The sequence below is a fragment of the Bos javanicus genome, chromosome 13 (assembly GCF_032452875.1).
Source record: "Bos javanicus breed banteng chromosome 13, ARS-OSU_banteng_1.0, whole genome shotgun sequence".
NCBI lineage: Eukaryota > Metazoa > Chordata > Mammalia > Artiodactyla > Bovidae > Bos > Bos javanicus.
This window is the reverse complement of record NC_083880.1, coordinates 72,249,595-72,257,803: the sequence shown is the minus strand read 5'-3', so window position 1 is coordinate 72,257,803 and position 8,209 is coordinate 72,249,595. Positions and strand designations below refer to the sequence as shown.

The following is an 8,209-nucleotide window of genomic DNA, read 5'->3' as shown; positions in this document are numbered from 1 at the left end:
TGATAATATTGTCTTTCTAGAGAACTCAAGAGGGCCAACTGAAAACAATATTCAGATGGACTACAAAATAAATATACAGGCACCAGTAACGATGTTCACTGAAGCATTGTCCTGAAAGAACAATTGGAAAGCACCTAAATGTCTAATAATAGGAGATTGGATGAATAGAAGTGTACATACCCAGTAGAATATTATGCAGCAGTTAAAATGAAATAACTAAATATAAAAATATTAAATGAAAAAGAAAATGCGGGATGATATACACAGTGTGGTTCTTTAATGTTTAAAAAAACACTAAAAACTATGCTGTTGGGAAAATACAAAAATATGAATGTGAAAGATTCTTCCCAACTTTGGGATGCTGGTTGCCTCTGGGGAGAAAGAAAGGGCCTCAGTTATTGGTGTACATTTTTTAAGGAATAAAAAGGGAAAGAGTGGGGGAAACATTCTTCATCTGAGAACCAGACCCAATGTGCCAGAAATAATCCCCAGAAAGTTCCCTTGTGGCCCTACCACCCCCAGCAACCACTTCCCTGCTTTGCTACCAATGGTGACTTTTACCAGTTCTTGAAGTTTATTTAAAAGGAATCACAGGGGACTTCCCCAGAGGTGCAGTGATTAAGACTCTGGGCTTCCAATGCAGGGGGCATGGGTTCCATCCTGGTCAGGGAGTTAAGATCCTGTGCCCTGCGGCATGGCCAGAAAAAAGGAACCACGGGCTGCCTTGCAAGCCTTCTTTGGTCTCCCTCCAAAGACCGGCCAATTGGCTGTCTCTCCAACAGACCCGTGGCAGTCTGAGCCACGGTTGAGGACCACACACCTCAGTGCTCTTGGCCGCCATGCAGGCCAGGGGTGCAGCCTCTCATGGGAGGCTACTCAATTCAGGACACAGAGTAGATACCCAGAGGACAGCGTACCCCTTTTGACACTTTATGTAGAGTCACATCTGGTACTGATGAAAATTCCATTAGTCCAGTAGGAACACCCTATTGGGAAAAGACTCTTTGCACATTACAGACAGATCAGTTTCTCCACCACAGCACTACTGACACCTGGAGTCAGACAATTACTTCCAGTGGGGACTGTCCTGGACATTGTAGGATGCTTACCAGCATCCCTGGCCTCTCCCCACTAGAAGCTGTTCCCCCCTCATGACAGCTAAAAATATTTCCGGACGTTGCCAACTGTCCCCTGAGGAACAAAATCACTCTTGGTTGAGAACTACTGTGATAGAAGATAGATTAGACTGGGGAGGGGGAATGCGAAGTGATTTTTGAGTTTTTTTTTACCTAGGAATAAAGTTATTAAGATATATGTTGCTGTTGTTCAGTCACTAAGTAGTGTCTGACTCTGAGACTCCATGGAGTACAGCCCACCAGGCTCCTCTGTCCATGGGATTTCCCAGGCAAGGATATTGGAGTGGGTTGCCATTTCCTCCTCCAGGGGATCTTCCCGACCCAGAGATCAAATCTGTGTCTCCTGCATTTGCAGGCGGATTCTTTACCACTGAGCCACCAGGGAAGCCATTAATGTATATGCATTAGTATTGAAAAGAGCAATGAAATTGTATCAAAGACAGAAAAGAAGATCTATTCATGATTAGGGAGCACACCAGATTCAAGGATAGGAAAGCAATATTATAAATCTACTGATTCTGCTCAAAGTAATATGTAAGCTTAATGGAACTACAATTAAAACTTGGCTGGAAACTTTCTGGAACTTAAAAATGTTAGTCTAAAGTTTGAGTAGAAAAATAAAAGAGACTGAATAATACAGGAAATTTTCAAAAATATAAATAAATAATGATTTTATCTACCAGATATTAAATGGGTTATAAAATTATAATAATTAAAACAGTATAGAAGAATAGACATTGCTATGAAAAAAAAATTAAAAGCTAGAAACAGGCCTTACTCTATGCAAGAATTTAGTATCGATTAAAGTGGCATTTAAATTAATGAGAAATGTTGTGGAATGCTCAATAAATGATGCAAGAACAACTCATTAACAGTTTGGGGCCAGGAAAAAATTCAAGGCCTCACACCACGTGTCAAAATAAGTTTCATGAAGCATAGAGTTATTATTTTAATTAAACCATAAAAAACTAGAATAAAATACAGATTAATATTTTCTTATATTAGGAGACAAATGGCTTTCTAAGCAAAAGGAGAAAAAAGCAAAAGCTAGGACTCGAAAAGATTGATACACTTGACTATATTAAAATGTCAATTTTGTATATATCAGGAAGCACTACAAAACTGAAATTCAGAAAAACTATTTGTCACATAAAAGAACATAATATTTAAGATTTCTTCTAAATCAATATGAAAAGGACATATCCTTCTCATTTTTCAAATGGACAAAAGGACCAAGACCATGCAGTTCATAGGAGATGAAAGAGAAATGGCCAAAAAACATCAAGAAGTTCATCTCACTGGAAATCCACAGTACACAAATTAGAATATTGAGACACTATCTTTCACTTATCAGGTTGGTATGGATTTTTTTAAGGTAACACCCAGCCTTGGGGAATTTCCATATCTTCTTGAGAGAGTGTGAATTTATGAAACTTTCTGAAAAGGAATTTGACAATTATTTTCAGAGGCCTTAAAAAGGTTCATGTACACCTAAGAGTCTCATGCTTACACCTCCAGCCTAGAACTCACCTCTGAATTCCAGGTGGATATTCAACAATCCCCACCACCACCACCATCTCTACTTGGGTATCAACTGATGTTTCAAGTGCACCACATTCAAAACCAAGGTCCTGATTCCAACTGCCCCTCTGTGCCCCAGAGCTGTTCCTCCATCTCAGGAAGAGATAGCTCTACCTCCCCCATTGCTCAGACCTAAGACCTTGATGTCCCTGACATCTTTCTTTTATAGATAGCAGATCTGGGGATATCAAAACAGATTCAGTTTTCAATCCCTCATCACCACCTCTCTCACGGAGCAAAGGGCTAGCTGCCCAACACACACAGAAACCAATCCTTTGGCACTGGCTTTTGAGAAAAGAAAGTGCTTTATTTGCAAGGTTAATCAGCAAAAAAGATAGAAGGCAAGGTTCTAGAATCTGACTTCTCAACCCAGTATTGGGGTAAAATTTAAGGTGTCAGGAAAATTTCAAACTTGGAAGCTGACTGGCTAGTCTCAAATCTGTCCATACAAGCTATTCTAGTTGCTGGAAGTCAGGTTTTCCTTATTGAAGGATTTCTCACTTTTTAAGGGGTCCTACAGCAACATTTCTATTTTTTGAGTTCCATAGACTGAAGATTCTTGGTTCCGGAGTCATTGGGGAGACATGGATTTCTTTCTTGCACATGCACAGTGCTGTCTCTATAAAATAACTCAAGGCTTGATTAATCCACAACCTATTGATACTTAAGGAGGCTAAGCAGTTTAAGCTGGTCAGTTTTTACACTGATTATTTTACAGTGTTTCATCTCTGCACAAACTCCCTGGTTCAGGCCACCATCGTTCCGTACCTGGACCATTGTGACAGCCTCTTTGTTTGCCCGATCATCTTCCAGATTATCCTCAATATAGCAGCCCAAAGGAACCTTTTGTAGTATCCTAAGTCAAATCACACCACTCCTCACTCAAAACCTTCCACTGGCTCCCATCTAAGAGAAAAGAAAAGCTCATTAAAGGCCTGTGATTTACAAGAAAAAATGCATACTTGGTCGTTCAGATGACCAAAATATACTTTTCACCTGTATTTGGTCTTTGTTGACAGTTCCTAACTCATAGCTCCCGAAACCCTTGGAATCTCCTAAGTACTCAGAGTGATAAAGGTGTCTGTTTTGTTATGTTAATGAAGTAATTTCTGGAAAGCATGTAAGAATCCTGGACTGGTTGCCCCTGGAGCCAGCCATGTGATCGGTTCCACCTCCTAACCTCCAGGGAGCTCAGAGGGACTGGAGATAGACCAACAGCCATGGCCAGTCATTTAACCGATCTGGCCTATATAAGGAAGCCACCATGAAGAACCAAAAAGACAGGGCTCCGAGAGCCTGTGGGCTGGTGAACACGTGGAGACTTGGGGACAGTGCATGCGGAGAGAGCACAGAAGCTCTGTGGCCATTTCCCCGCACCCTGCCCTGGGCATCTCTTCCATCTGGCTGTTCCTGAGTTGCATCCTTTTATAGCAAACCAGTAGTCCAGTAAGGAAAATGTTTTCTCTGTGTTCTACGAGTTGCTCTAGCAAATGAATCACACCCAAGGGTCGTGGGAACCTCTGATTTATAGCCAGTCAGTCAGAAGCACAAATCACAACCTGGACTTGCAGTTGGTAAGCTGGAGGTGGGAGGGGCAGTCTTATAGGACTGGACCCTTAAGCTGTGGAATCTGATGTGATCTCTGGCTGGATAGTGTGAGGACCTAGTTGAATTCTTGGACACTGCTGGTGTCCAAAAATTGCCTGTTGGAAGTGAGGGGCAACTCTCCCACACATGTTGGAATTGGGTCCAGGAACCCAAAGAAAGCCTGTATACAATCTGGCTATTTTTCTCACCTAAGCCCAAGAGAAGCTACATAATCATAAAACCCAGCATTGCAGAATGCCAGTGCCAGAAGGATTAGATTCTACTTCAGCAAGTCTGGGCTGATGTACGGAAAAATGCTCCCTTAGAAATACCTCTGACAGTTTGGAACCCTTGAAATTCTAATCCAATACTTCTATCTACAAAAGAGCAAACTGAGGCTTAGAAAGTGACTTCCTGGAGATGTGCAGAGTCGACGATACAGTTCTCTCAGGATGTCCTCTTGATCCAGCCCTTCCTGCAATCCCGTCTAGCTCTTTGAGCCTTCGTGACCTGGTATACAATGTTGTCTCTCCCTGAAAGCTCTGTACTAGCAAACCAGAATTCACATTTTAAATAAATGATCAGAATAAGTGTTATCTTACTTACATGACAAAATAAAGAATTTCTGTTGTCCGGGCAATCAGAATTGATTTGTTGATTTTTGGCTCCCTACCAACCAAACATCTTCCTAGTTTGAGAGCAATCCCCCAGGGTGTGACCAACAACCTTGCCCAATGCATCTGTCCCCACTCCTCAAGTGGCCAACTGTCGGCTTCCCTCTTTATCCAAAACCCCATCACACATCTATGGATCTCAGCTGACCCACCTGTTAAGGTGTGGGAGAGGGTTTCCTAGAGTGTTTCAGAGCCATGAGGGTGCCTGGGGTCTCTCTCTGAGCTCAGGTGCAAGTCCCTCAAATGCTGCAAAGACCACTATTAAAAACCTAGCAGAAGAAGCCAGCGAACAAAGAGGCGCCTTAATGATACGCTTTGGAAGCAAGTCTTTTTATAACTTCATTCTTCCCTCTCAATGGCCCCAAATGAAGATGAACTCAGAAAGGAACCCTTGGCAACAGCAGAGGAGAAAACAGCTTTCAAGGGCCTTCGCCTTGTGCCCAAGTTCTTGTTTCAAAAGGAGACAGATTTGGTCTCTCTAACACTCAGTGTGTTACCAAATATCTGGATCATAAGAAATAACAGAAACCAACCTTGGGAGAAACTGTGGCCAATCACACAGAAGCTCTAGGTGTCAGCTGCTGTGATAATCAGCGACTCCTTTCCTTTGAGTCTCTCCACCTCTCCCCATACCTTTCAAGTTCCAGTTGAAGGTAGGTAGTACGCAGGACACAGTGAAGAAGGACCATCTGGAGAGGCTGCTGGGCACTAGAAGTCAAGAGTGTACAAGTTTGTGGATGGTGATGCTGCCAGAACCTGTTGGAAATGGAAATCCAGTGTCTATTCTGATAAGAACAGACCCCTTCCCTTCCATAGCAAATGAGGCCAATTAACCCATCAACTATCAGGTCCCCTCAATGTGGTCATGTTCCTCAGTAAGGGCTTGGACTAGAACAAGCCCTGATGGAACATTGGACACGGAGCAATGGGGGCAGCCCAGGAAGTCTGAGTGTTGGGTGCATGCCTGTTGCCACGGCCACTTGGGCATGAGCCCTTGAGCAATGGGGCTGACCTGGAGAAAAAGGAAGATCAATGGCCATGGGGTGAGTTTTTGCTCACTGGTGAAGGACATGTTGTAGGTACTTCATAAACATTTATTCAATGAGTATCTTAACCTGATCATTGAGAGACATAGGGGCTTGGCAGAACCAAAGATGGGAGGAGCTTAAGTCCTTGAATCATCACATGGAAGAAAGCTGCCCATAGACTGGAAACTGTCTCGTTGGACTGTTATGTGAGCAATGTGGGGGGGTTGGGGGGTGGGGGGGGGGTGGCGGTGGAATGGTATTGTGTTAAGCCCGTGGGATATGGGGATTTATTTGTTATTAGAGGCCCGATCAGGCATCTTCACCAGACACAAACAGGCACCACTGTCCTCTATGGACAGCTGTCCTCCAAGTGATTCAAGGTCTTAGGCCCCTCCCATCTTTGTCTCTGCCAACCTCTCAGACCACAGAACCTTCTTCTAGCCCCTAGAATAACAGAGAGAAGTCCCACCCACTTCTTAAAAGCTACTGCCCGGAACGGACACACACCATTTTCACTCATGTTTTGAGGACTTGTCACATGGCCAAACATAGATGCAGGCTTAACTGGGAAATACAGTCCTTGTCTGCAGCCGCCCCCTAGCAACAATTCACACTATGGGAAAGAAAACACAAAGGACTGGTAGGTGGAACACTAGCTGTCTCCACCAGGTCCTGATTCTAGACATTCCTCCAGCATTCACTAAGTCTGTGATCTATTCTCCAGCAGGCATCAGGCCGGGGTTTTCTCTGAATATCTCCACCCCTCCCTTCAACTCTTACCAGCACAGCAGCATCACCAGACTGCCCTCGAGCCTTTACTGTAAGATCCTCTTACCTCTCACCACAGCTGCCCTGGTGACAGGTTCTTGGGCTTGAACCCGCATGGCTGGAGCCTTCTCTCTGCCTGACCTCACCTCACTGCCAGCCTCACTTTTGGGGGGCCTCCTACATAGCTCCCTCCTCCTGGCAGCCCAAATGGAAAGCCAAGCAGATGCCTCCTGAAGGAGGGCTCAGGGTCCATCCTGTCTATCTCTAAGCCAAAGACAATGGGTCTTGACACATAGCGCCTCATTGGTTACTTGTCCTCTTGTTTCCCATCTCCCCACACAATCCATCAGGGCAGGAAGTGGAACCGCCCCTCTGCTTCCTGTTCCTGTCTCACTGGGACTCTCCCTGCACTGATGCTGTTGGTTCCCAAGCTGAACCCTTTTACCAGATGAGTGGTCCCAAGCCCCAGATCCTGGGAGAACTGACTGCTAAGGATACTACTATCCCCTTCCCTGGACACTTACCTTCGGCAGGATCTGCATCCCCTAGGAGGTTACTCTCCCCAGCCAACCAGTGACATTAGAGTGGCCCTTGACTGATGGCTTGGAGGTACAAATGCCAGCCCCCGAGTCTCCAGGGGAGACCAACTCTGGTGACACAATTCATGCTCAGAGCTCCTTGTGGGATCAGGCTGAAGCTGGCCTCTCTCTCATGTTCCCTTGTGTCTCTGTAAGAGCACTCTGCAATAAATCACTCTCAAAAGAAGCCCCATCTCAGGCTCTGATTCTAGGAAGCTGATCTAAGACCCTCCCTTACATCAGATCCGCCTCTTCTTTCTCAAGGTGGCACCTGCTTTCTTCTTTTTCCAGAGCTGTATTGGCAGACAGGATGCAGAAAAAGAGAAATCAGCTTGCAGATAGCAAAAAAAAAAAAAAATGCCTTGGGAAGTGCAATGAAAATATTGCACAAAAGAGACTATAAAGTGTTGAATGCCATGCTGTCCATCAAAACTCTTGCCAGGAACCCTAGCATGGCCCTGGAGCTCTGCCTCTTGGAGGGAGGCCGCCCACCAAACCAGGAGGACTTGTGACGTGGATTCCATGGACACTGTGCATTAAGTTGATCCTTGTCCCTGAGCCACCTCTGGCCTCACATTGCCTTCCCCAGGGCAAAACCCACTCCTTTTTACTGTGGTGGCCATTTGGGGGAATTATAAAAGCAAAGGGGTTACGAGAGAGAGAGAGAAACGCAAAAGGAACAGATAAGAATCTAGAGAGAAAGTGTGAGAGCATCATCTTTCAAAGACGTCCAAGCACCCCTTTCTTTGGCCATCTTTCAAAGACGTCCAAGCACCCCTTTCTTTGGCCCGTCAGGAAATCCACACCCTGTTTCCTGGCCCCAGGAGATACATCCCTGGCTAGATCCTGGAACCTGC

General features: G+C 44.8%; 1 long non-coding RNA gene across 1 annotated transcript; it reads right to left on the bottom strand.

The window, feature by feature from the left end:
* Positions 1-3,003: 3,003 nt before the first annotated feature.
* On the bottom strand, positions 3,004-7,961 carry LOC133259751 (uncharacterized). Its single transcript, XR_009740509.1, has 2 exons — positions 5,612-7,961; positions 3,004-3,623 (listed from the first exon to the last, which is right to left on the bottom strand). It is a non-coding gene; the product is annotated as an uncharacterized LOC133259751 (long non-coding RNA).
* Positions 7,962-8,209: the final 248 nt, after the last annotated feature.